This window comes from Abramis brama (genome assembly GCF_963993115.1).
Source record: "Abramis brama genome assembly, chromosome: 4".
In the NCBI taxonomy this organism is placed as follows: Eukaryota; Metazoa; Chordata; class Actinopteri; order Cypriniformes; family Leuciscidae; genus Abramis; species Abramis brama.
In genome coordinates, this window is record NC_139966.1 from 10,274,680 (window position 1) to 10,302,646 (window position 27,967).

General features: G+C 40.7%; 1 long non-coding RNA gene across 1 annotated transcript; it reads left to right on the forward strand.

Moving 5' to 3' along the window:
- Positions 1-2,753: 2,753 nt before the first annotated feature.
- On the forward strand, positions 2,754-27,864 carry LOC311081701. The gene is made up of 5 exons (XR_014605972.1): positions 2,754-2,818; positions 8,015-8,171; positions 11,523-13,748; positions 16,226-16,382; positions 27,444-27,864. It is a non-coding gene; the product is annotated as an uncharacterized lncRNA (long non-coding RNA).
- Positions 27,865-27,967: the final 103 nt, after the last annotated feature.

Consider the following 27,967-nt stretch of genomic DNA (forward strand, 5'->3'; position numbering starts at 1 on the left):
ATCTCCTGTGACGCTTTACTATTTGGATATGAAAGTAAGCGTCCTTTAAATCTACTGAAGCGAACCAATCCCCGGGGCGAATTTGCGCCAGGATCTGTTTCAGAGTAGTCATCCTGAATGCGCGCTTGTGAAGCGCTCTGTTGATGGGTCTCAGATCCAGTATAGGGCGGAGACCCCCTCCCTTCTTCGGCACGACGAAGTAGCGGCTGTAGAACCCGCTCTCCCGTTCGCTCGGGGGAACCGGCTCTATTGCCTTCTTCTCGAGCAAACTGCACACTTCCTGCCTCAGCACATGAGCGTTTTGGGGCAAAGTTAATGACTGGATTACGCCGCGGAAGCGGGGTGGTCTGCGTTTGAACTGAAGTGTGTACCCGTGCCGAACTATATTTAACACCCATGGTGAAATGCCCGGAATAGCTTCCCACGCTGCCTGAAACCGACTGAGTGTGGGCCGATCTAAACCTGCGGTCATCGCCGCTGCGGTCATCGCCGCTATATAAGGGCTGGGAACATTTATGTTTAATGACCGTGACTCTGCGCTGCTCGAGGGCAGGGCGGGTAACACAGTGTGTGGTGCAAGAGGGGAAAAGAGCTCTGTTTGTGAAGTGGTAGTTTGTTTTATTGCACAAGAAACAACATTTACAACGTTCACAACATAACTGCACTTGTCGCTCGCAGAACGTTGAGAGACTAAATGCTCTTGAGCGCGTCGCTTGGGCGCGGGGCCAACTTGACGCTCTCTTCTCCTCTTGCCCGAGCGGTCAGGAGGACTGCTTGGGTCTCGCAGGGGGCGCTGCGGGTTTTCTGCGCGGGCTCCTCCGAGCCGTCCTCTTGCTACCCGCTCCCTGCCACTGGCCGCTTCGGCCTCTGCGGGCATCCGGTCCCGGGCGAGGCGCTGGCTGCTGTCTAGCTGCAGCCTGAGGTTGACGGCCCGAGGCTGAAGACGAGCGAGAGCGAGGCGGCGGCGGCGGCGGGGGCGCCCTCCACGGGATAACATGGCTCATTGCCCTCGCTTAGAGACCCCTGTCTTATAGTGGCGCTGCACTTATACTGCACAAGGTTCAGTATTAGCATATTTGCGTCAATTGGCCAGCTCTGCTGGCGTTAGCCTATAAGATTTCAGCGGAAGTGAAGGATGAGAGGAGTTCCCATATACGACATCCGTAATGTCGAAGTTCCGTAGCCTTGATAGGGAACTCAGTTGCAGCACGTACGAAAGATAATTAGTCTTAAATTCGTTTCGTTCGTGAATACACTGAAGGAAAGGACAAAATATCAAACTGAGGTAGATGAAAGAAAAAGACTTAGAGTAAAACGAAATTAGAAAACAAACGAAAAGCTCCAGTTGGAGCTTGTAGTGGAGGGGGTGGACCTCTCTCTGGCGAACTGCCCAGAACAGAGCGTGGTTCCGTGTTTAAGCCACGCCTTTCTCTGGCGCATGACCCAATCATCTGGGAGGGCGCGTGGCGGCACACTTTCTTTGTTCGCGAAGTACATGCCCTCTGGGACGAGGTGCAGAGGAGATTTAATCTGTTCCAAATACATTTATAAACTGATATTGCTGACAGAATGCATAATTTTGTACTTTGTGTTAGGGATTCGACACCGTTAGGTTTTCTTGAACAAAACGATACCACGAATGGTGATTCTGTGAGCCATAATTGCTATTTTTTTTATTTGTAAATTAGCAACTGAATTTTTTAACCATTGCACAGCACCACTTTATCACCAATAATTTTGTATAACTTTGTGGTTTATTGTTTTATGTCACATGTGAGAACAAATGCAAGTTTTTCAGATGATGTAATTTCTGTAATAAAGTCTGTATCATAGAATGGTAACTTCTTTCTGTTGTTATTTTGTAGATGTTTGTTGTAAGTAAATGGCTTAAATGTAATTCAAGATAATTTTGTAAAACCATGGCTACACTGTGGTAATACTACAGTAAAACCATAGTAATCATGGTTTTTGGAGAAAGCCACGGTCACTCCAGTCATAGTTAACTACAGTTTTACTATAATATTACTACAATATAACTGTAGTAAAACCATGGTATCAAAACTGCACCAAAATACCACGGTTACTACAGTCATAGTTAACTACAGTTTTACTATAGTAAAACCATGGTTAATTTTCGTAAGGGATACCATAGAGTTCTTCTAACAATGTTTTATTTTCATCAGATGTTTTTCACTTTCTGACTGTAACAAAGAACATATACAACTTGTATAATCAAATTGCTTGTGTTAAAGGAGCTATTTCTTCAGTGTCATGGCCCTTTACTACAATGCACTTTGTTTTTTTTTCACATATAGTTTTGTTTTCTATCTTTAACTATTTTAGTTAATAAATTACGGTCAAAAGTAGTAAGATTTCTTTCCTATCACAAATTTGATTTTGAGATAAAAATTCTTAATTTGTGTAAAATATTTAAATTTAGATATAAATATTTATATGAAAAATAAAATTTAAATATTTAGGTATTTATTTCTTTTCAATCTTTCATAAAAAGATCAAAGTACTTGACTTTATTCATGATTGAGAATATCACAAATGCTCTGTAGTTTGTATTATAATTATTTACATTTAGATATAAGCCAGAAGCTTTTGGAAAAATCTCGGTGTTGAAAGCTTTGGAAATCTGAAAAGCTTTGGTAATTCATACATTAAATCAATTCTTTATCTTATCATTTGAATATGTTTTCTGTATGTGAATTTGTATTATATTATATTTTGAACGGGACTTTTATTTTGGTGTGGGGGCATGACGTCATAAGGCTGCGCCGCGCTCCTGCATCTGTGATTCTGCTGAAGAAAGGTTTGTGTTTTTAATCATCTAAAGTGTTTAAATCAATACAACCTGTTCAAACAATGATATGGAAAACTGTGAAATAAGTTAATTGTTAATGAATATAACACTGTATTCTATTTAATAGCAGTAATGAGCATTGCTTTTTTAGTAGAGTGCATAAATAACGTTAGCATTAGTAAACAGTTTGTGTGAGTAAAGCGCATCCACACGCGACTAACAGAAACAGTGCGTCTCATTTCGCTGAGTCAGTTCATCATAAACACACTGTTTGCTCTCTGGAAAGTAATAATAGAGAAAATGACTTTTTTTAAGTTAAAACAAAAATCTGAGTCAACTGTAACAAATGCTTATGGAAACAGTGTAAATACAAAGAGAACAAACAATGATCTTTAATGTCAACTTAAAAAAAAAAAAAAACTATTGAAAATGTTTTAATGGAAGGTGCAGTCCATTAAATATAATCTAAGAGTTATTAGATACCAAATATAAATCACAACAAAATAATAATTGTAAGATATGTGTTCTTTTATAAATTTGTAGTGCTAGTTTTGAGTGTTCGTTGTCTAATCAGATCAATTAAAGAGGTGATGACATGAGAAAACAAATTTGCCTTGATCTTTTGGCATATAAGAGGTCTTTGTACCATTAAAACCTCCTGCGAGTTTCATAGCTTAAGACGTCCTCCCTATTATAAAATAAGTATTTATTTAATCAAGCTTTAAACACGGCTGGTTGTGGATCCTAAGGGTGCTAGCTGACGGCACCTCGCTGTCGTTAACTACGCCTGATTTTGGCTCTGAAGAAGTGCCTATTTACAGTAAGATTTTGACGCGTCCCACGTTCCTGGCTCTGTGGAAAAACAGCATGTTTGAATACGCTGCCGGAGGATCCAGACATCAGGGAAAAATGGATTCAGTTTATTTTTTGCGGACGTCCCAGTCACATCAGTGTTCATTTACGCGTGTGTTCACTACACTTCACGGATGACTGAGAACAAATCGCAGTATGATGCTGGCTTAGCCATAACACTTTTGCTCAGAGATCAGGCTGTGCCGACTATTCTGGACCCAACGATGATGCCACAAACTGTGAGTAATGTAAAAACTACTTACTAAAAGGTTAATTGCAGTTTAATTCATGATGAATAATCACAGTGTTTTTACTTGGTGTTCTTGCATATTGTTTTCAGAGTCTGTCATGTTCAGACCCCGCGTTGAAAGATGAAAGACACACACACACACACACACATCAGTGTGTGAAATACACAGCTTGCACTTCAAACCACGAGACCCAAGTACCGTCGCAAAGGTATTATTTATATAATCATACCTTGTCATAATTCTATTCATAAGAAGCTTAAAAGCTTTTTTGACTAAAAACTGAATTATTTATAGTCAATTTTTTTGTAGTACTGCATTTGATAAAAGAAAACTTTATATTGTATTTTCTAACTCTATAGACACACAGACCGAGTCAGCTGGTGTCTGCATTTAGAGCACATATTTAGAGGTGCTCCAGCAGGGCTCAGCGCCGAGGATTGGGTCAGCGGACATTGCATATTCTTTACTGTATAAATTAAATGTAGATGGATCTTGCGTGCGGTTTCATTGTGATTAATTGTGCACTCCTGGTTAACTTCAAGGCCGATGCCTGCTTTCTGAGCGACATATTCAAACACCTGAATGATCTCAATTTGGCACTACAAGGCAGAGACAAAACTGTCATCGACCTTGTGGAACAGATGCGCGCATTCCCAGTTAAACTGGACCTTTTCGCAACTGATTTGAGCACAGGCCGAATGCTGCATTTTCCGACACTCCGCAAATGCATCTCATCCCCCACACAAATGACGGATGTGATGACAGATTTCATTGCAAGGTTGAAAATGAACTTTGGATGGACTTGTTCTGCCCACAGAGTTGGCCGTTTTTGTCAGAGACCCGTTCACTGTTGCAATAGAAGGGGACTTATCCGCCAGAGCAAAGCAAGTGGTTCCTTCCATTGACGAGGGGAAATTCACACTCAAACTTGTTGACATGCAGTCATCTCTAACCATGGCACAGGAGCTTTGCCCCAATGGGCCTACAATGTTTTGGACTGATGTCAACGTTCATCAGTAGGGCTGGGTACCGAGTTCGATACTTTTTAGGTACCGACCGAATTGCCTCGATACTATCGAGTATCGAAAAATGACTTGTTTTTCGGTACCAGATTGCGATACCTAAGGGGTTAACTCGTCAACGTCAGTGCTCAAACAAATACATATGAAATGCACAACGACACACCTAAAGTCGCTCACGCACATACACGCAAACTCTACACACACGAGACGCGCGGAACTCTCCGCACATACTCATATGAGACGCGCGCACACAAACTCTCCACGCACATACTCATATGAGACGTGACGTGAGCACACACACAAACTCGCGCACAAACTCAATGAGACGCGAGCACACAAACTCTCTGCGCACATACTCATATGAGACGCGAGCACACACAATACCCTAAAGATGTGGAAAAGTCTATCAAAAGTGTGGCTACATTTCTCCAGGCTCGATGCAGTATTTGCGGTAAAATAATTGCTGCAAAGACCGGTACCACGACAGATATGATGAAGCCCTTGACAGTGCACTGAGTAAACATAAGAGCAGAAAGTTGCTCCGTCTTCGACTGGTAAATGAAGAGATACCTTGTTGATCACTCTGACAGTGTTTATTATTGCAATAATGACCTACTGAATGTACACTGCCGTTCAGAATTTTTTTCAGTAAGGATGCATTAAAGTGATCAAAAATGACCTTAAAACATGTAATGTTACAAAAGATTTCTGTTTCAAATAAATGCTGTTCTTTTGAATTTTTTATTCATCAAAGAATCATGAAAAAAATTTATCATAGTTTCCAAAATATTAAGCAGCAAACTGTTTTCATATTTCTGTAGGATCATGTGACACTGAAGTAATGACTTCATTTTGAAAATTCAGCTTTGACATCACAGGAATAAATTACATTTTGAAATATATTCAAATAAGATTTTAAATTGTAATACTATTTCACAATGTTACAAGTTTTACTGTATTTTTGACCAAACAAATTCAGCTTTGGTGAGCATGAGCTCTTTATAAAAAAAATTGTTTCTTTGTGCACTGGCTAAGGAGCATGAGTCAAACTGAAAAAATAAAACCAAAGTTTTTCTGAGGTAATTTGTTATGTAATCTTGTTAAAATGGATTTCATAAAATTGGTATCGAAAAAAAGTATCTTTCAGGAACCGGTATTGGTATCGAAATTTTTTGAACGATACCCAGCCCTATACATCAGTTCCCTAACATTAAGAAAGTAGCGATCGTCATGCTCAGTATGTTTGGATCAACTTACTCATGTGAGTCAAGTTTTTCACACATGAACTCCATTAAAAGCAACTCGCGTTGCTCCCTGACTGACCGTACTCTCCACCAATGCCTTCGGATTGCATTGACAACTTACGAGCCTAAAGTCACTGCTCTCGTTCAAAACAAAAAATGTCACTTCTCCCACTAAATCAGCTGGGTAACTGTAGCCTACATCAATATAATGTTGGATGTGTAACAAAGGCATGCCTAATCACAAATGTGGTGATTTAAAATATGTTCCCTCAGTATGTGCTGTAGTCCACCTTGTATTCATGTGTTAGTTATAGCCTAGTTGTGAATACTGTGCACTCTTTATTTTATGCACTTTGAGATGTTCCTGGGTCAAATGTGAGCAAGATGTTTATTTTGTTTCAAAAGGAAACTTAATGTTATTGCTTAATTACTACTGTGCACTATTTTGTTTTATGCTCTTTGTGATCAGATAGGTCAGATATGTAACCTAGGCAGGCCTAGGCACCTCTAGTTTTTTTTTCTTCTTTTGTAAGTGGAAAAAGTAGGGGCTACCTCAGACTCTGTTCAGTTAGCTCTTTTCTTGTATTTTTATGCACCTTTTGATGTGCAAACTGCCAAAGTTAAAAGAGAAACAATGAATAAACCTTACATGTATTCAATAAATTTGTTTGTGTTGGTTTTAAAATGTGTCATTACGAGTTGCTTCGCCGCTGAAATAACTGGCCCAGCTAACCTTCTTGGTTTGAAAATCTGCCCCAACTGAATTTGTAATTGAATAGCCCTGACCTAACCCTTGAAAGGTCTTTGAATTAGAAGTTAACCAAGGTGTGGGAACCCTGAGATTAACATAATTATTTTTATGTCTCCATGCAGCATTATGTTCTTGCTCATTGCAGCACAATTGCCCATTTGAGTATTTATAGCAATTGATTTTTATTTAATATTACATCTTTTTGCGTAGAATTGTCATTTTAAGGGTCGTAACACTATTACTTTTTATCACCTGCTAATATAAACTATAAGCAAATTATGAAAATGTTGCATCGTTTCTAGTACATGTGATACAAAAGTAAGATTTTTCCGTATCAATACTGCGTCTTCAAATTCATATTTGTGCATATGCGCTACCTGTGCATGCATTTTTTCCATGGTACTCCATCATTTCATCAAAATTAGTTAAATATTGTTCACCTTGCTAACAATAACCCGTTTTCAAGTGTCTCAGGGTACAAATGACATGAGATATACAACACCAAATTCCAGATGAGGAATTCAAAATATTTTCACACTTTCCATTTGGACACGGGCTGATCCATTCTTAGTTGTTGTGGAGATGGTTCATTTTCTTCTGATTCCTCATCTGATTCTGGCTCAAATATATAGGGCTGTATCATTGCAAGAGCCATCGCCCCGCAGCAATCGGCAGCACCAGCTACTGTTGTAAACAGCTCCACATGTGTTCAGACTAGGGGCTGTTAATAATTAATGCATAGGCACTGACGCTAGCCAATCATAACAGTGGGCGGTTACACTGAACTCTTAAAGGGGAAAACCCTCCAAAACTGTTTGAGTCAGAGGATGAGAAACAGGGTGGAAAAAGGTCATAAATCACACACATTTTTACGTTTTTCGTCCAAAAACTATAGTAATATTATAATTGCACCTAAGAGAACATAATAAAACAAAAACATGTCATGAGCCCTTTAAGTCCATCTTTATGTCCCTTTAAGACTCTCTTACCAGTGAACTGAACTACGAACTAGATCTGATTGAGACGCTCTCAGAGATTTAGTTTAGAGTGTTTTTCTTTCTGCTAACTATTCTCCTCTTAAACAGGACAGAGTGTCCAAACACACAGAAAAACTCCTGGTGAAGTGACTGAGATCCACGTGACACACTATTATAAAGATGGCGTTTATTAAAGAGGAGAGTGAAGACGTGAAGATTGAAGAAACATTCAGAGTCAAACATGACAATACTGAGGAACACACAGGTTAGTTTCATTCTCAAAGTCTTTAATCATTCTGTGTCATGCATCTCTTTATCTACTACACAACTTGTGACTAAATAAATGACATGTACAAATTAAATTGTGAAAAACAATTAAGAAATAGGATTGGGCTGATCTAAATGCTCAAGGGGTGCATTTCCCAAGAACATCGTTAGTCAACTATGGTTGCTTATTTCATCACTACCAATGTAATGTAGACTTGTCACAACCAACCAAAAGTCCTCATTTGTGTGGTCTCATTACGATTATTTTACTGCTCTCGATTGCATCAGAGCTCCCACGATCCCAAATCGTAAATATCACGTTTGATATTTCGACTGTTGATTGGGGTGCCTCTAACGTTATATCCCCAATATCCACTTGGAGCGAGTGAGCGTCACCTGCCAGATGTTGCGTGCTTCTATAGCTGAAACTTGGCAGCCACAAACATGTCACAATAATGGAGTATTAAGAAAGAAGATCGCCTATGTTGTTCTTCTCCTTTTGTTTTTCGCTGCAAAACTGAACACATGCCTGGAGAACCAGCTGACAACGTTGATTGTCCTCCATTTGATCAAACCAAGCTAGATTTCTAACATCAAATAGCACAGAAACATACCGACAGTCTTATCGTACTGTTATGTCCAGATAAAAATCGTTATCCTAAACATCCACATGCTTCCATGGCATATCTGATCTACACTATATTGCCAAAAGTATTGGGACTCCCCTCCAAATCATTGAATTTAGGTGTTATGATCACTTCCATGGCCACAGTTGTATACAATTAAGTGCCTAGGCATGCAGACGCTTCTACAAACATTTGTGAAAGAATGGGTTGCTCTCAGGAGCTCAGTGAACTCAAGCGTAGTATCGTGATAGGTTGCCACCTGTGCAATAAGTCCATTTGTGAAATTTCCTCACTATTAAATATTTCACTGTCAACTGTTAGTGGTATTATAACAAAGTGGAAGCAATTGGGAACAACAGCAACTCAGCCACGAATTGGTAGGCCACGTAAAATCGCAGAGCGGGGTCAGTGCATGCTGAGGGTCACAGTGTGCAGAAGTCGCCAACTTTCTGCAGAGTCAATAGCTACAGACCTCCAAACTTCATGTGGCCTTCAGATTAGCTCAAGAACAGTGCGTAGAGAAATTCATGGAATGGGTTTCCATGGCCGAGCCGGTGCATCCAAGCCTTACATCACCAAGTGCAATGCAAAGCGTGGGATGCAGTGGTGTAAAGCAGCAGTCCCCAACCTTTTTTGCGCCACGGACCGGTTTAATATCAGACAATATTTTCACGGACCGGTCTTTAAGGTGTGGCGGATAAATTCAACAAAATAAAATGATACGACCGGCATAAAAACTGGGGTATTTTTTAAATATTATAATAAACGTGAATCCAATGTGTAGGCTTACTCGCAACTTTATTAGCAGCGTCCTCGTAACATTGTGCCACTGAGAAAGTCATAATTTAGGACACAAAACTTTTGTCATAATGGGGAGGCGGGTTGTGATTGCGCAGAAATATCATGGGTCTCAACAGCCTCATCCTGCTCTTGTTGGCTTGAAGCCAAAAGTGCACTTGTTGCCGGATCAGACAATGCAAGAGATAACACACCATCGTCCTCCAGGAGCGCCCGCATCAGCCCCTGAAGATTGAGAGATATTCATACCTTCCTAAAATTTGTCTGCGAGCTCCGTCTGCAAAGCCCCATGATTTTGATGTCCTACTCACCTCAGCAGGTCCCGAATGCAAACCACAGATGATTGTCCCAATTCCCTCAAGAAAAGGGACAAACAAGGGTGGAGTTTCTGCATAGAAAATACATAAATATCAAGCTAAAGTAAAGCATCACACATGACAAATAACTGGGCCTGTTTTTATTAGCCTAATAAAAGTCTGATAACTGACAGCTTGTAAGTACACTCACGTAAAGGATTATTAGGAACACCTGTTCAATTTTTCATTAATGCAATTATCTAATCAACCAATCACATGGCAGTTGCTTCAATGCATTTAGGGGTGTGGTCCTGGTCAAGACAATCTCCTGAACTCCAAACTGAATTGTCAGAATGGGAAAGAAAGGTGATTTAAGCAATTTTGAGCGTGGCATGGTTGTTGGTGCCAGACGGGCCGGTCTGAGTATTTCACAATCTGCTCAGTTACTGGGATTTTCACGCACAACCATTTCTAGGGTTTACAAAGAATGGTGTGAAAAGGGAAAAACATCCAGTATGCGGCAGTCCTGTGGGCGAAAATGCCTTGTTGATGCTAGAGGTCAGAGGAGAATGGGCCGACTGATTCAAGCTGATAGAAGAGCAACTTTGACTGAAATAACCACTCGTTACAACCGAGGTATGCAGCAAAGCATTTGTGAAGCCACAACACGCACAACCTTGAGGCGGATGGGCTACAACAGCAGAAGACCCCATCGGGTACCACTCATCTCCACTACAAATAGGAAAAAGAGGCTACAATTTGCACGAGCTCACCAAAATTGGACAGTTGAAGACTGGAAAAATGTTGCCTGGTCTGATGAGTCTCGATTTCTGTTGAGACATTCAGATGGTAGAGTCCGAATTTGGCGTAAACAGAATGAGAACATGGATCCATCATGCCTTGTTACCACTGTGGAGGCTGGTGGTGATGGTGTAATGGTGTGGGGGATGTTTTCTTGGCACACTTTAGGCCCCTTAGTGCCAATTGGGCATCGTTTAAATGCCACGGCCTACCTGAGCATTGTTTCTGACCATGTCCATCCCTTTATGACCACCATGTACCCATCCTCTGATGGCTACTTCCAGCAGGATGATGCACCATGTCACAAAGCTCGAATCATTTCAAATTGGTTTCTTGAACATGACAATGAATTCACTGTACTAAAATGGCCCCCACAGTCACCAGATCTCAACCCAATAGAGCATCTTTGGGATGTGGTGGAACGGGAGCTTCGTGCCCTGGATGTGCATCCCACAAATCTCCATCAACTGCAAGATGCTATCCTATCAATATGGGCCAACATTTCTAAAGAATGCTTTCAGCACCTTGTTGAATCAATGCCACGTAGAATTAAGGCAGTTCTGAAGGCGAAAGGGAGTCAAACACAGTATTAGTATGGTGTTCCTAATAATCCTTTAGGTGAGTGTATTTGGGATGTGTCCTAAAGAAAGCAAAAAATTTACAATATTGATAAGAGGGGCTGAGATTACAGGTTACACCATTTTCAGTTGTTTAGTGGATATAGGATTGAGCATACAGGTTGTTGGATTTGTTTTACTCGTCTAAATGTTTTCATGTCTTTGTGCCATTAAACTGGTGTTAACTTGGTTTTGTTTCTGTTCACCTTAGACCTGATGGAGCCGAAAGAGGAGAGTCAAGAACTGAATGAAGTGGAAGAGAAAAATCATGATTTCATGACTGAGAAAAAATCTTTTAGTTGCTCACAGACTCATAAAAAAGAATTTAGAAACCTTAAAGTCCAGATGAGTGTTTACACTGAAGAGAGCCCTTTGACCTGCCAAGACTTGGAAATCCACCCTGGAGAGAAGCCGGTCATATGCCCTCAGTGTGGAAAGAGGTTTACACAGAAAAAAACCCTTACAACCCACATGAGAGTTCACACTGGAGAGAAGCCTTTCGTATGCCCTCAGTGTGGGAATAGCTTCTCTCAAAGCAGTCATCTGAAGACTCACTTGAAAAAACACACTGGAGAGAAGCCGTACGCCTGCACTTTGTGTGGGAATCATTTCTCACTAAAAGCACATCTCAAGAATCACATGAGAATTCACACTGGAGAGAAGCCGTACGTCCTGCACTCTGTGTGGGAATCATTTCTCACTAAAAGCACATCTCAAGAATCACATGAGAATTCACACTGGAGAGAAGCCATTTGCTTGTGATCAGTGTGAAACAAGTTATAGATATAAATCACATCTTGATCTTGACATAAAACAGTTCTCTCCTGAGTGATTCCTCATGTGAAGACTGTGGAAAGAGTTTCATATGTAGAACAAACTTTAAAACTCACATGAGAGTTCACACTGGAGAAAAGCCTTTCACCTGTCCTCAGTGTGGAAAGAGCTTCACGATTAAAGGAAACCTAAAGATTCACATGAGAGTTCACACTGGAGAGAAGCCTGACAAGTGTCTTCAGTGTGACAAGAGTTTCTCATTTCACTCAAACCTGACACAGCATTTGCAAACTCATTCTGGAAAGAAATCGCAATCAAAATAAAAATCAAATTTTAGCAATCATCTGCAAATTCGCATATCGCGCCTGACGCGCTATTCCTTGTCCGGTGTGAACGCACCATTACAATTGTCTTCAGTGTGAGAAGAGTTTCTCATTTCACTCAAACCTGACACAGCATTTGCAAACTCATTCTGGAAAGAAATCGCCATTTTTCTCAGTGTGACGAGAAGTTGAAAAGGAGAAATTTTAGCAATCATCTACATATTCCCTCTGGAGAAATACAATTAAATTGTGATCAGTGTAATAAAATCATCACACTTAGAAATACAAATGAAAAAAGTCATGTAAATGTGAGACCTTCTGTGTTCTTTGTATCAGAGTACTCTTTAAAAAACAAGTTTATTCAAGTGTGCTATTAGTATACTACTTTTTAAACGCTGGGCCCAGCCAGCTCAAGTTCAATCCTGCTGAAGATATCAGTTTGAGTGACAGATCTGATTTAGCCCATTTTTCTTTGTGACATTATTTATGGTGTTTACATTATCATAAGAAAAACGGTTCCACTTTACTTTTCAACACATTGCTTTATTTTCCCTTCAACACATTCTGTTGACTGTAAGTAACGTTGCGCCTGGATGTCTACTAACTCTCAGAAGAGTATCAGTAGACTGGTAGGGTTAGGGTTAGAAAAAGTTCACATGTACAGTACTTGCAGATGTTCTTATAGTCAGTAGAATGTCTGTTGGGGAGCATCAAAATAAGAGTTCGCAGATATTAAGAAGTCAGTCCACAAATTCTCTAATGCGAGTTAGTTGACATGTAGTTGTTACTCATAGTCAACAGAATGTTTAAAAGGGACCATCACAATAAAGTGTTACCGACAAAAATAACAAATACAATTATTGTATAGCCAAAATTGTATACGTGTTATCCCCAGTCACTCTTTCTTTAGGGGAAATTTTAATGTGAGATTCTGGAAATGAGATCTAAATTCAGCGGCGTCGGTCGGGGGGGCGGTGGGTAGCGGGTGAACACTGAGTGAATTTTAACCGGGAGCGGGTGGATATTTATATTATGATAAGGATTCCATTTTAGTTCAATTAAATAGTTGAGTTTCACTCTGCAACCAAAAACCTAGTTTTTAAATACAAACTTTTTTCCAATCCTTTATAATAATGAAGATCAAGATACTTGACTTTATTCATGATTGAGAATATCACAAATCACCAATTTATTCTTTGAATGAATCCTTTATCTTATCATTTGAATGTGTTTTCTGTATGTGAATTTCTATTTAATGTGAACAGGACTTTTATTTTGGTGTGGTGACATGATGTCATAAGGCTGCGCCGCTCCTGCATCTGTGATTCTGCTGAAGAAAGGTTTGTGTTTTTAATCATCTAAAGTGTTTAAATCAATACAACCCGTCAGTACAATTATATAGAGAACTTTGAAATGAATTACTTTTAATGTAAAATTATAATGTATCTAATAAAATTAATGAACCGGGGGTTTTTGTATCAGTGAAGCACATCCACAAATGAGTAACAGTAAAGGTTCCTAAGCTCCCTATATTGTGAATCAGTTCATCATAAACATGCTGTTTGCTCTCTGGCAAGTTATGATAGAGAAAGAGATTTTCAAAACCAATTGAGATTCAATTGAATCAAATAATGTAGAGTTTGGAAGCACTTGATTCACAGCATGTAAATGCAACAAGAACAACAACACACACATGTGGAATGACAACTTCTACAAATCAACTGAATGTTTTCATCACAGTGTAATCCATTAAATATAGTCAACAAATCAATACATACATGTGAATTATAAATGCCTAAATATGAATTGCCTGTATATAGAGTGCCGAAGTTATGACGTCACTTTGTAGGCCAACCCGGAAGTTAGCGGCGCATGGGTTCCCTCGATCGAAAAGCTATGCATTTTCCCCATAGACTTTTGGAAAATCGCAAAAAATAAGATCTGTGTTCAACAAAGAGTTGTGACCCTTACATGTTTTGTCTATCAAGATAATCTTTACAAGTTAATCCAAAATGTATACATTTTGAAGCCTAAATAAAGCCGTCAGATATAAAATGCTAACGGTAGGCTATAAACGGACTACAGCACACCATGGTCGCGGATCAACGTCATCATCAAGCTTCCACAAGCTTCAGCTTTAACTAATGCTATTTACAAATACAATAAGTGGGTAAAAGCCAAGTTCACAAATATCAGGGTGCAGGACCCACCCTTTCTATAATTATATCCAAACAAGTTACAATAAAAGTCAATAAACCAGGTATTATTTTGAATATTTTAATTAAACACATTTTTCGACGTAACGTTAGCCTTTAATAAAACTGCAGCGGATCTAATCTATTAAACAGTGGCAAAGTAAACAAGCTTTTAGATATTTTAAGAGAAAGACAAAAGGTATTTTAGCTGTTGATTTGGTTATGAAAAACGTTTGTTCTTGCTAGCCTTTATAACTCCATCAGACCGTCAAAGTAACATTAGCGTGTTAAGCAATATGCACCATTAAAGTTTCGTCGTGGCCACATTAAGGCAGTAACGTTAAATACGGTGTTCACATGGAAATCATCGTTGTGTGAGCTTACCTTACGGCACGAACCCAGAGTCTCTGCTGCTGGGTAACATCGGACGGAAAACGGTAAAACGAGCATCTTTCATTTGACGACTTGTGGTTGCATCTCGGGACAAAACAAAACACCATTGTCAAACTACAGTCTCTCCACAAAAATAAAGAACTGGTAATCGGTTACCTTAATATCACATAATTCTGTGTACAACAATATTTGGAAAAACTACAATTTGAAAAGAATAAATATATAACGTTATGTATTACATTTACATTTATTCATTTAGCTGACGCTTTTATCCAAAGCGACTTACAATTGCTATACATGTCAGAGGTCGCACGCCTCTGGAGCAACTAGGGGTTAAGTGTCTTGCTCAGGGACACATTGGTGTCTCACAGTGGATTCGAACCCGGGTCTCTCACACCAAAGGCATGTGTCTTATCCACTGCGCCATCACCACCCGTATTATTAACTGAAAGGTAAACTTCTAAGAACGTGAGGCTGAAACGAACTTTATTATGAACAATGCACAGGACAATATGTACAGAGAACACTACAAATACTGTGCAACCTGCACAACAAAAAATGACATGTACAGACCAGAGGATAATAACATATGAATTCATATATAGAAGGGGGAAATTCAAAATTACACAGTTCCTTCAGGAGATGAAATGTTCTTGTAGCCTTCATATTTTTGAAACGCGGGCAAGTGAGAGATTTCCTGTTGGTCATGATGACGTCTAAAGTCTCCGCCAAAGGATGTAGTCCCTTTTAGCAACTTGTTAGCAACCACCGTTTTTAAGACACAATAAAGTTAAAAAAAATCACAAGCAGGTTATAACTGGTATGTTTTATGTCATAGATCAAAACGTGAAAATATTTAGAGGCTTTGTTAACCACAGACCTTATTTCAGCCGATTTAGCAAAAACCCATTAAAAAAACCCATAGACTTTAGGGCGAGGGAACCGGAAGTGCTAAAATGCTAACTCACTTCCGCGTTTTAACCTACAAAGTGACGTCATAACTTCGGCACTCTATTCTCTGTTCCTTTAATTTGTAGTGCTAGTTTTGAGTAGTAATGTCAAATCTGATTCATTTCTGCGAAACGGTTCTTTTGGACAGTTTATTTCAAAAACAGATTAATCGGTTCCTTACGTCATCAAGAAATGATGGCAGTAGATCTGACTGACACACACTCAGAGATTTAGTTTAGAGTGTTTTTCTTTCTGTTAATTATTCTCCTCTTAAACAGGACAGAGTTTCCAAACACACAGAAAAACTCCTGGTGAAGCGACTGAGATCCACGTGACACACTATTATAAAGATGGCGTTTATTAAAGAGGAGAGTGAAGACGTGAAGATTGAAGAAACATTCAGAGTCAAACATGGCGATACTGAGACACAGACAGGTTGGTTTCATTCTCAAAGTTGAACTCAGTTGTTTGATCCTTATTGAAATGTCTAGCTCTACAGAAATAAATGATATTTTTGAAGAGTGTCCTAATTAAAGTGGTTTTATTTTTATTTTATTTGAGCCGGTCGCCTCATGTGGACAGAAGAACGACATGACAGCCAGTTATATCTTTTGATAGCTTTATTTTCCTGCACACCAGTACAGTAACAAGTCAAGTCACCTTTATTTATATAGTACTTTATACAACAGAAATAGTTTCAAAGCAGCTTCACCTTAACCCTCGGGGGTCTGAAGGGGGGCGCACACCGGACGAGAAGCGCAGGCTGAACATTGAAGGTTGACGTGTTTGTTCATCTGGTGTCGATTACACTGTACATCAAGCTCAATGATGACTCCACTACAGGACCTTGGACGATTGAGAGTGCTACTTTCACCACTTGGTTGAGGGCTGGATACCTCCCTGTTTTCATCACCACTCCACCACATTTCTCCCTGCTTGTAAGTGGCCAGACCGGGATCCACATTGTACCTGATGGATGTGCATCACCTCAGTAGACCTCAGGTGTTCCTCCACAACCTTCTCCAGATTTTCATGGTAGTAGCTCACCAGCAGTCTTGTTGCTGTTACTGGTGGGCTCATCTATGTTAGTAGAAAATTATCTCTTCCTCAGGTTGTTAAACATTCTCTCTGAAAAGGTCCGTCTCAAGCCAAAGATAATCTTGTATGTTGCAGTTGTGTGTGATTAATTAAATTAATTCCCTATTATCACTGTAAAGCTGCTTTGAAACAGTCTGAATTGTTAAAAGCGCTATATAAATGAAGGTTTTATTTATATATATATATACAGTTGCAATCAGAAATATTCAACCCCCTCTCCTCAAAATACATTATAGTGATGTAGATGAACGACAATGACAATAAATGACAAAAAAACTCAAGCAACAAAAAATATTTATTGATGCATGTTTGAGTTATTTTGACAACAGAAATTTATTTAACTTTGAAGTTCAAATGAAACATTTAACTTTTAACACATGCATGTGCAGTATTATTCAACTCAGCTTCAGTACTTTGTAGAGCACAGGGTTGCCAACTCTCACGCATCTCGCGTGACAGTCACGCATTCAGCCTCAATCTCACGCTCTCACGCTCAACAAAGAAATCTCACGCAAAAATAGACATTCTTCTGTGCTGTATTTTTTTTCACTCATGTGCACTAAATTTCAGAATTACTATAAACAATTCAGGCTCTTAACTACTGGATGGACCACTAGTTATGGCGCAAATGATTTAAAAATCTCCCACAATCTAGAGCGAGCACGCATGCGAGACAGAGACTGTGCTCCAAACCAACCGATAGCGCGCGCACGCACGGCAGAGAGGGAAAGTCTTACCCCCCCCCGTTTGAAGTCTTTTGCCCCCCCCCCCCCGTTGGAGAAGTCTCACTCCGAGCTAAACTGAAAAGTTGGCAACCCTGAGAGCATCCTTTAGCTTTTATAATTTCTAACAAAGGTTTTCGGTAAGTTTTCTTACACCTCTCGATCGGAATCGTTTGCCTTTTGCTCAGTGATGTTTGATGGCTTCCGTGCTGCAACTGCCTTCTTTAAATCCCACCAAAGATTTTCAATTGGATTTGAATCTGGTGACTGAGAAGGCCATTCTTGGACGTTCCTGGATCTTTTACTAAACCAAGCTTTGGTTGACTTGGAGGTGTGCTTGGGATCATAGTCTTGCTGGAAAGTCCAATGATCACCAAGGTTTAATTTGTCAACAAAAGGCATCACATTCCTCTTTAACCCCCTGAGGTCGACGGTATCGCCGGCGATACCAGCTCGCTTTTTTTTTATCAGTGTAAAAGAAACTCATGAATACTCTGTTGACTTTGATTTTCCATAGGAGTTCCATACATCAATCGATTCTGTTAAATGTGTATTATTTTTGTGTATACTCACAATAAAAACATAGTGTTGTGCTTTTCGACAAATAAAGAAAAATAAACACGAAGCGAGTTCTGCCTTCTCTCTGTCCGTGTAGTCCATTCTGAAACGCGTCCGAAAATGAACCATAACTCAGTGAGTACTTCTCACACATACACGTGATATATGTCTTTATGAAGCTTGAAATCTCTTCTTTTAAATGAAGTAATTTATATAAAAAACAAATATTCTCATCTTGTGAAATCTGTATTAAAAGAGAGCGATTCCAGTCGACCTAATTAGAGCTAATTCAAATGTAATGTGACTCCGCCCACGGAGAGCGCACGCTATTCAAACGCAAATGGCTGAGGTAATCCGCGCAATCCTATGAACGCCCCCGTATCAGCTCGAGAAAACCAAAACTCAAGTTTATTCAGAACATTACTTGCTTACACCGTCTCGCAGCGCTGTGAGGAATAATGAGGAATACAAGGAATACGAGCTGAGGAATACTAGTAAGTTTTTCCTTCTCGGGTATCTGTTTATTGACGAATGAACGGCATAGATGCGCGCTGTTTACCACAGCTGGCAAAAAACATATTACGTGACAGTTCTCCATTATGGACGCGAGCTCTAAAAAAAAAAACACTAAAAGACTTTCAAACTTTCACAGAGACCTCAAAACAGAAAGTACAAATCCTTTCTTTAAAACGAATTTCGTTTTGTATCAATTGTATCTTAATTTTAATAATATTTTCATTAACAAATTTCCTGGATTTAAAGTAAATAAGCCTATCGTCAACGAATGATGATGTTTTAGCAAACTGTATTGCTATACTGAGATGAGTAAAAATCGACTGAAATATGCAAATTAACATTTATATGCCCTAATATTTCATGAAAACAACTTTACAGTCAGGCGAAATATGAAAGACAACATTTTGTTTAGTAGATTTGGGTACAGTTTTTACTGTAGAATATACTGCCTCGTCAAATAAGCTTTTGTTTAGCAATTTCTATATATAAAATAGCCTAATATTTTTGTCAAAAATAAAGTCATCAACTAAGATGTTAGCTGTTCCAATGTTGGCTATATTCAAAGTAATGAATACATAGATAAAATGTAGGCCTATAATCTTTCTTTTTTTTTTTTTATAAAGAAAGAGTACACTTGAAATATTGTTGAAATTGTAATTATTGTTGTAATTGTAACCTTTTTAATAAAATAGCACAACATATGTACAAGATAGATGTAAGCAAAATCTTAAATGGTCAATATAAGTCTTCTAAATATCTTTTGTCCTTTGTGGCTCAGCCAGTTTCACACCTGTGTGAATGGCTCATCATTATGCAGAGTGGGTGGTAATTCAGGTGAAAACCACTCCTCGTTCACGCCCCCTCGCATATTGGCTTTCCAAGCAAAACCTGTTTTACATCAATTTAAATCAATGTATGATTTTATTTGAACGATAAAGCAAGACTATTTTCACATAATTTTGAAGAAAAAACTATAGGCGAGGACATCCATTGGTCAAAAGTCTTATTGACACATATTTACTATGTGTTTTGTGGCCTTATTTCAGAATTTTTAGTTTTTAGTTTTTTCAATATCCACGCATAAACATTATTCTCTCAAAAATTAAAACATGTACATACACGTGGCTCACATATTATGGTAGCCCTGTTTGTGCTTTATAGAGTGAATTTACACCTTTGCCATTAATATGTTTATAAGCAACTGAAAAAAGCACAAATGTCAGGGCATGTCAGAACATCTCAAGGGCCCAGAAAACCGCTCAGACTCCAGAGGGTTAAAATGGCCTGGTATTTCTGGGAATCCACGATGCCAGGTACACCATCAATATTGCCAGTTCCTGCCACAGAAAAACAGCCCGACGTCATCAGTGACCCACCTCCATGCTTGACTGTGGGGATGATATTCTGGTCATAAGCCTTTCGCATGCCAGACATGCCGCTGGCCCAAACAGTTTCAGTTTGGTTTAGTCAGTCCATAGAACTGTCTCCCAAAACTCTGTAGTCTTATCCAAATTCCTCCTGGCATATTTTAGTCGACTTCAAAGCTGAAGCAAATGAAGGATCATTATAGAGTTCCCAAAGGCTTAATTATGTTCCAACTCCACTTTAGGCCATAAAAACTTTCAGAAAGCTTTAAAAACAACAATATTATATATATGGGTTGAATAACTGTGACATGGCTATCTTTGCAAGATATCCTGTTTCACACAAATACTACATCATGCATTTTCTGTGCTGATTTTATTTATCCCCTCCTTGAACTGCCACCTTACCGTGGTGGAGGGGTTTGAGTACCCGAACGACCCTAGGGGCTATGTTGTCTGGGGCTATATGCCCCTGGTAGGGTCTCCCAAGGCAAAACAGGTCCTAGGTGACGGGTCAGACTAAGAGCGGTAAAAAAAAAAACCTTATGATGCCTATAAATTTGAGGACCGTGACGTCGCCCGGCATGGCGCAGCCGGGGCCCCACCCTGGAATCAGGCCCGGGGTTGGGGCTCGTATGCGAGCGCCTGGTGGTCGGGCCTCCCCCATGGGGTCCGGCCGGGCTCAGCCCGAAGGAGCGACGTGGGGCCGCCCTCCCGTGGACCCACCACCTGCAGGAGGGACCGTAAGGGGCCGGTGCTTAGTGGATTGGGCGGCAGTCGAAGGCGGGGGCCTCAACAACCTGATCCCTGGACACGGAATCTAGCTCTTGGGACATGGAATGTCACCTCTCTGGCGGGGAAGGAGCCTGAGATTGTGCGTGAGATTCAGAGATTCCGGCTAGAGATAGTCGGGATCACCTCCACGCATGGCTTGGGCTCTGGAACCACACTCCTTGAGAGAGGATGGACTCTTCACCACTCTGGAGTTGCTGATGGTGAGAGGCGGCGGGCTGGTGTGGGTTTGCTTATAGCCCCCCAGCTCAGCCGCCAACAGTGACACCTGGAGGGGCGTGATTGGGAGGAACGGCCCCCCTGATCTGAACCCGAGTGGTGTTCTGTTATTGGACTTCTGTGCTAGTAACAGTTTGTCCATAACGAACACCATGTTCAAGCATAAGGGTGTCCATCAGTGCACATGGCACCAGGACACCCTAAGCCGGAGGTCGATGATCGACTTTGTGGTTGTTTCATCTGACCACCGGCCGTATGTCTTGGACACTCGGGTGAAGAGAGGGGCGGAGCTGTCAACTGATCACCACCTGGTGGTGAGTTGGATCCGATGGCAGGGGAGGAAGCTGGACAGACTCGGCAAACCCAAACGTACTGTGAGGGTCTGTTGGGAACGTTTGACCAAATCCCCTGTCAGAGAGATCTTCAACTTCCACCTCCGGCAGAGCTTCGACCAGATCCTGAGGTAGTCTGGAGATATTGAGTCAGAGTGGACCATGTTCTCCACCTCCATTGTCAACGCTAAGGTCTCCGGTGCCAGTCAAGGCGGCAATCCCCGAACCCGGTGGTGGACACCGAAAGTAAGGGATGCCGTCAAGTTGAAGAAGGAGTCCTATCAGGCCTGGCTGGCTTGTGGTACTCCTGAGGCAGCTGACGGGTACCGACAGGCCAAGCGGACTGCAGCCCGGGTGGTTGTGGAGGCAAAAACTCGGGCCTGGGAGGAGTTCGGTGAGGCCATGGAGAAGGACTATCGGTCGGCCTCGAAGAGATTCTGGCAAACCATCCGGCGCCTCAGGAGGGGGAAGCAGTGCCCTACCAATGCTGTTGACCTCGACTGGGGATGTCATCAGACGGTGGAAGGAATACTTCGAGGATCTCCTCAATCCCGCCATCACATCTTCCATTGAGGAAGCAGAGGCTGAGGGCTCGGAGGTGGACTCGTCCATCACCTGGGCTGAAGTCACCGAGGTAGTCAAGAAACTCCTCGGTGGCAAGGCACCGGGGGTAGATGAGATCCGCCCCGAGTACCTCAAGTCTTTGGGTGTTGTGGGGCTGTCTTGGCTGACACGCCTCTGCAGCATCGCGTGGCGGTCGGGAACGGTACCTTTGGACTGGCAGACCGGGGTGGTGGTTCCTCTTTTTAAGAAGGGGGACCGGAGGGTGTGCTCCAACTATAGGGGGATCACACTTCTCAGCCTCCCCGGGAAAGTCTATGCCAGGATACTGGAGAGGAGAATACGGCCGATAGTAGAACCTCGGATTCAGGAGGAACAGTGCGGTTTTCATCCCGGTCGTGGAACACTGGACCAGCTCTATACCCTCTCCAGGGTGCTGGAGGGTTCATGGGAGTTTGCCAAACCAATCCACATGTGCTTTGTGGATTTGGAGAAGGCATTCGACTGTGTCCCTCGCGGCATCTTGTGGAGAGTGCTCTGTGAGTATGGGGTCTGGGGCCCTTTGCTAAGGGCTATCCGGTCCCTGTACGACCGGAGCAGGAGCTTGGCTCGCATTGCTGGCAGTAAGTCAGACTTGTTCCCGGTGCATGTTGGACTCCGGCAGGGCTGCCCTTTGCTGCCCTTTGACTCCGGCAGGGCTGCCCCGGTTCTGTTCATAATTTTTATGGACAGAATTTCTAGGTGCAGCCAGGGGCCGGAGGGTGTCAGGTTTGGGGACCACACAATTTCATCTCTGCTCTTTGCGGATGATGTTGTCGTGCTGGCCCCATCGGACCAGGACCTTCAGCATGCACTGGGACGGTTTGCAGCCAAGTGTGAAGCGGCTGGAATGAGAATCAGCGCCTCCAAATCCGAGGCCATGGTTCTCAGTCGGAAAAGGGTGGCTTGCCCGCTTCAGGTTGGTGGAGAGTTCCTGCCTCAAGTGGAGGAGTTCAAGTATCTTGGGGTCTTGTTCACGAGTGAGGGAAGGATGGAACGGGAGATTGACAGACGGATCGGTGCAGCTTCTGCAGTAATGCGGTCGCTGTACTGGTCTGTCGTGGTGCGGCGAAGCTCTCGATTTACCGGTCAATCTACGTTCCTACTCTCACCTATGGTCATGAGCTGTGGGTCATGACCGAAAGGACGAGATCCCGGATACAGGCGGCCAAAATGAGCTTTCTCCGCAGGGTGGCTGGGTGATCCCTTAGAGATAGGGTGAGAAGCTCGGTCACTCGGGAGGAGCTCAGAGTAGAGCTGCTGCTCCTCCACATCGAGAGGGGTCAGCTGAGGTGGCTCGGGCATCTTTTCCGGATGCCTCCTGGACGCCTTCCCGGGAAGGCCCTGGGAAAGACCTAGGACACGCTGGGAAGAGCTGGAGGAAGTGTCTAGGGAGAGGGAACTCTGGGCATCCCTGCTTAGACTGCTGCCCCCGCGACCCGGCCCCGGATAAGCGGAAGAAGATGGATGGATGGATTTTATTTATCAACTCATCAAGAAATCATCCAATGCAGAATCTTGCTCTTTGAAAAAACTTTAATTGATAAATCCTTAAAATCTTTAGGGGGTTGAATATTTCTGATTGCAACTGTATATATGAAAAAAATTGCAGTTTCTTGTTGTTACCCCCTTATTAGGGAGCAACAATGAAGGAGGAGGAAACGTTTACGGCGGTTACAATACTCTTTTTATTTACACATTCTTTATAACAAAGACTGTCTCTCAAGTTCTCGCTATACGCCGCAACGCCGATCAACATCTCGGTCCTGGCCAAGGATCGATGTGACAGAATGGAACGCTGACTAAGGACGCCAAACAGGAAGCTTTTATTGACAGGCACACCTGTGCACCGGTGCACCCAATCCACCTCAGGGTTTTTCCTACATTGAAAATTTTTTGGCGGCCGCCAAAACGATTTTTTGTCCCGCCAAAGCCTTATTTGATCTGTAATTGGGTTTTGTGAGTGAAGCAGGCTACTGACGGAGTGACGGAGAGAACGATCACAGCGCCCTACCCCCGCGCGCGCAGTCTCCGTCTTCAGTTCTGTATTTGCTCTCTCCCTCGCATCAAAATCAACTGATCCTAAAGGTCGGAAGACCGAATCCATGTTTCACGTGGTGCATTCGGAGAATATTTTTGCTGAATTAGCGCTGGGTGTGAATTGCAGTCAAAAAAAAAGTTGCCTTATCTTCTCTTAAAACTTGTGACAAGCATTCCGCACATGCAGCTGACATAACTTTAAATAAATGCAAAAAAGCTGTTGCTAGCTAGCTGCTAATTTTATATGGTAAAAAATTACACTATTATACATCCGAATACTATTTTTTTAATGCTACTTTTTAATTTATATGATTATACTAAAATAATTATCAGGTCTATCAAAAAAGGATTTTATCTTTCAAAACAATGAAAGCCAGTCGTGGAAAAATCACAGCTTTTTTTGCAAAGAGGGCAAGAAAGGATGACAGTGAGAGTGACAGGTAGGCTAATATCTGTGTCTGATAATTGCATAGTCTATATAATTTGGAAGAGATTTAAAATTGAATAATTCTCAGCCACCGTCTGGAATAAAATGATGGCCTAGGGGTGTGCGATATGACGATTTTTTATTGTGGACGATTTAGAAAAATAAATTAAATTATTAATAAATTGATCTTGCACAGTGTTTGAGTGTGCGGCTGCTGTATTTTTACAATTTATCGTGGACGATTAAAATGTTTCCACGATCTGCTTTTGAAGAAATATCGTAGTATCGTCGTGCATCTGTTCTGGCGCCTGTCCCAACATACTGAACAACGCGACGTATATTCACATAAAATGTTAACGCAGCGGAACGGGACACTGCAGTTCACAAAAGTTCATAATTTGCATGTGCTTTAATGCCCTGTCGGTTAAACATTTAATTCGCGTGCTGATGCGCTGTTCTAACGCGTGCGTTTCTCAGCGCATGCATGTGAAGCTCACATGCATTAAAAGCCTGTCTACCAGCGCCTGGATACTGGACCAAGTTATCTTTCGAGTCTTATTGTGCTTATACTGTTAAATACACACAAGGTTTAAATAAAGTCGGTTATGTCTAAAGTGAAAGCAAACTTGAGAAAATTGAGTAAATCTGCTTGTAAAATGCATGTATATTAGACGCGTCGCGCGCAGCTCTTAAAGAGACAGTAGCAATAGTAAACACTCTGCCGCTTGTCCTTAAAGGGATAGTTCACCCAAAAATAAAAATTATCTCAGCATTTACGCACTCTAATGTTGTTCCAAACCTGTATTAATTTCCTTCTAATATTTTCTAATATTTTTCTAATATTAATATTTTGAAGAATGTGGCTAAACAGTAGCTGGTCCCCATTGACTAGGACCATAGGAGAAAAATATACTATGGTTGTCACTGGGGTACATCAACTGTTTGGTTACCCACATTCTTCCAAATAACTTCTATTTTCAACAGAAGAAAGACACTTATTCGAGTTTAAAACAACTTGAGAGAGTAAATTATGACAATTTGAATTTTTAGGAGAACTATTCCTTTAATGTTAATAAAACAACAAAATGCAAAGAGAAAATCACTCACTGCTCTTGACTGATAACTTTAATAGTAGCTTTAATAAGTATCAATGTATAATTTATACAGTGAAGTCTGTTTTGTTTTATTTTCATATTTGTTCATTTAATTACTTTCTGCAATGCTACTGTTAAATACACCTGTAGCTGAAAACATAAAGCACTGTTTATTTAATTTGTATATTAAGTTGTGTATGTGTAATGTGTATCTTTGATCTTAACATTTAATAACAAAGAAAATAATGACAAATATTTTTATCTTTGCCCATGTCTGACATTTTTTGTTGTTGTTGTTACCTAAGGCTTTGTTTTTAAAATATGGACATTAGTTTGGCTGTAATGCTCAGTCACAAAATAGTATTTTGTAGTATCTTTTTATGTTGTCAACATAAAAAAGAATCGTGATAAAATCGTGAATCGTGATTTTCCTGAAAAAAATCGTGATATATTTTTGCCATATCGCCCACCCCTATGATGGCCCCCCAAAAAAATAAAATAAAAAGAATGAACAACCAAATATTAACAACGAGGAACAAAAGAAACAAACATCAAGGTATAGATATAAAATAAGCTGTAATCGCTTTCTTTTAATATCTAGCCTGACAGTGATCATTTTTTCATGAAAAAATAGGATAAGAAAAAAATCACAAACTGTTTCTTTGTATTTATTTTAAATTGAACATTTATTGTCAATATTGGGCTTGCGGATCATGTGGGTACTAGGGTACTCTTTGCTGTGTGTGGATGACCATGTCGGTCAGCCACCACCGAAGACCAATTTTGACCCAGGAAAAACCCTGCACCTGATTACCTCAGCTCCGCAGCGCACCTGTAGGAGGAGCAAAACACACCCAGACACGGCAAAGACGACAATACAAAGTATACAGCCGTGACACTTGTTGAGTAAAATGAACATTTTTGATTATATGGTTTCCATTGCAGGTTTGGTCTTAAATATCATATAAGGTGGTATTTTATATTAAAAAGGTCTTAAAAAGGTCTTACATTTAACTTGTTTATATCTCTAGACACCCAGATAACAGTACATTTGCTAAAATCTAACACCTTAGTCATCCCATCATTTATATCATTATTAATATAACCGGACAAAACTTCACTAAGTTAGCAGTGTAAAACTAAGTATTGTTGTCATAACAGTGAATGACAATGTCCCTTAGGGGAAGCATAAACAATGAGAAAAGCAGAGGACCTAATACTGAGCCTTGTGGCACACCATACTTGTGTTTGCATAATTATATATTTAATATATTTAAATTTAATAACATAATTATCAATATCAGAGAACGTTGTGGTCTCTGTTGTCAAAATATCTAATTAACTTTAGTATCTTTAGTTTATGTGCTACAATGGGGCTTCAATTCTGACTGAAATATTGTTTTTCTGCAAAACTGAGCATAGTTGAGAGGACAATATTTTATTCTAACATTTTGGGATTGATCTATAATAAACCAATTATTCTGGGTGAAGTGATAAGGGGTTTGATAACTTCCAGCTTTCATGGACTAAAGCTTTTTTTATGTTCTAATGAAAGTGAACAGTTAATATTGAGAAGAGATTGTGAGATTACTCTTTCAATAGCTTAGTGTATATCGGATCTAGCATACAAGTTGTTGGTTTTTATCTTGGTTCTTTATTGTGGTTTTGATTTCTGTTGCTTTGTGCCATTAAACGGGCGTTAAATTATTATTATTATTTTTTTTTTCATTTTAGACAAGATGGTGCTCAAAGAGGAGAGTCAACAACTGAATGAAACTGAAGAGGAAAATCAATTTGAGAAACATCATGATTTAATGACTGGAGAGAAGCTTTTCACGTGCCGTCAGTGTGGAAAAAGTTTCACTCAAAAACAAAGTCTTGAAGTTCACATGAGAATCCACACTGGAGAGAAGCCTTACCATTGCAATCAGTGCGGAAAGAGTTTTAAACATAAAAAAAATCTTGATTGCCACATGAGAATCCACACTGGAGAGAACCTGTTCACATGTGATCAGTGTGGAAAGAGCTTCACAATAGAGCTAAACCTTAGGTGTCACATGAACAGTCACACTGGAGAGAAACCGTTCACATGTCATCAGTGTGGAAAGAGTTTTGCTCATATCAGTAACCTCTGCGTTCACATGAGAGTTCACACTGGAGTGAAGCCTTACACCTGCAAACCGTGTGGGAAGAGCTTCACACAAAAAGGAAATCTTGAGACTCACATGAAAATTCACACAGGAGAAAAGACATTCATC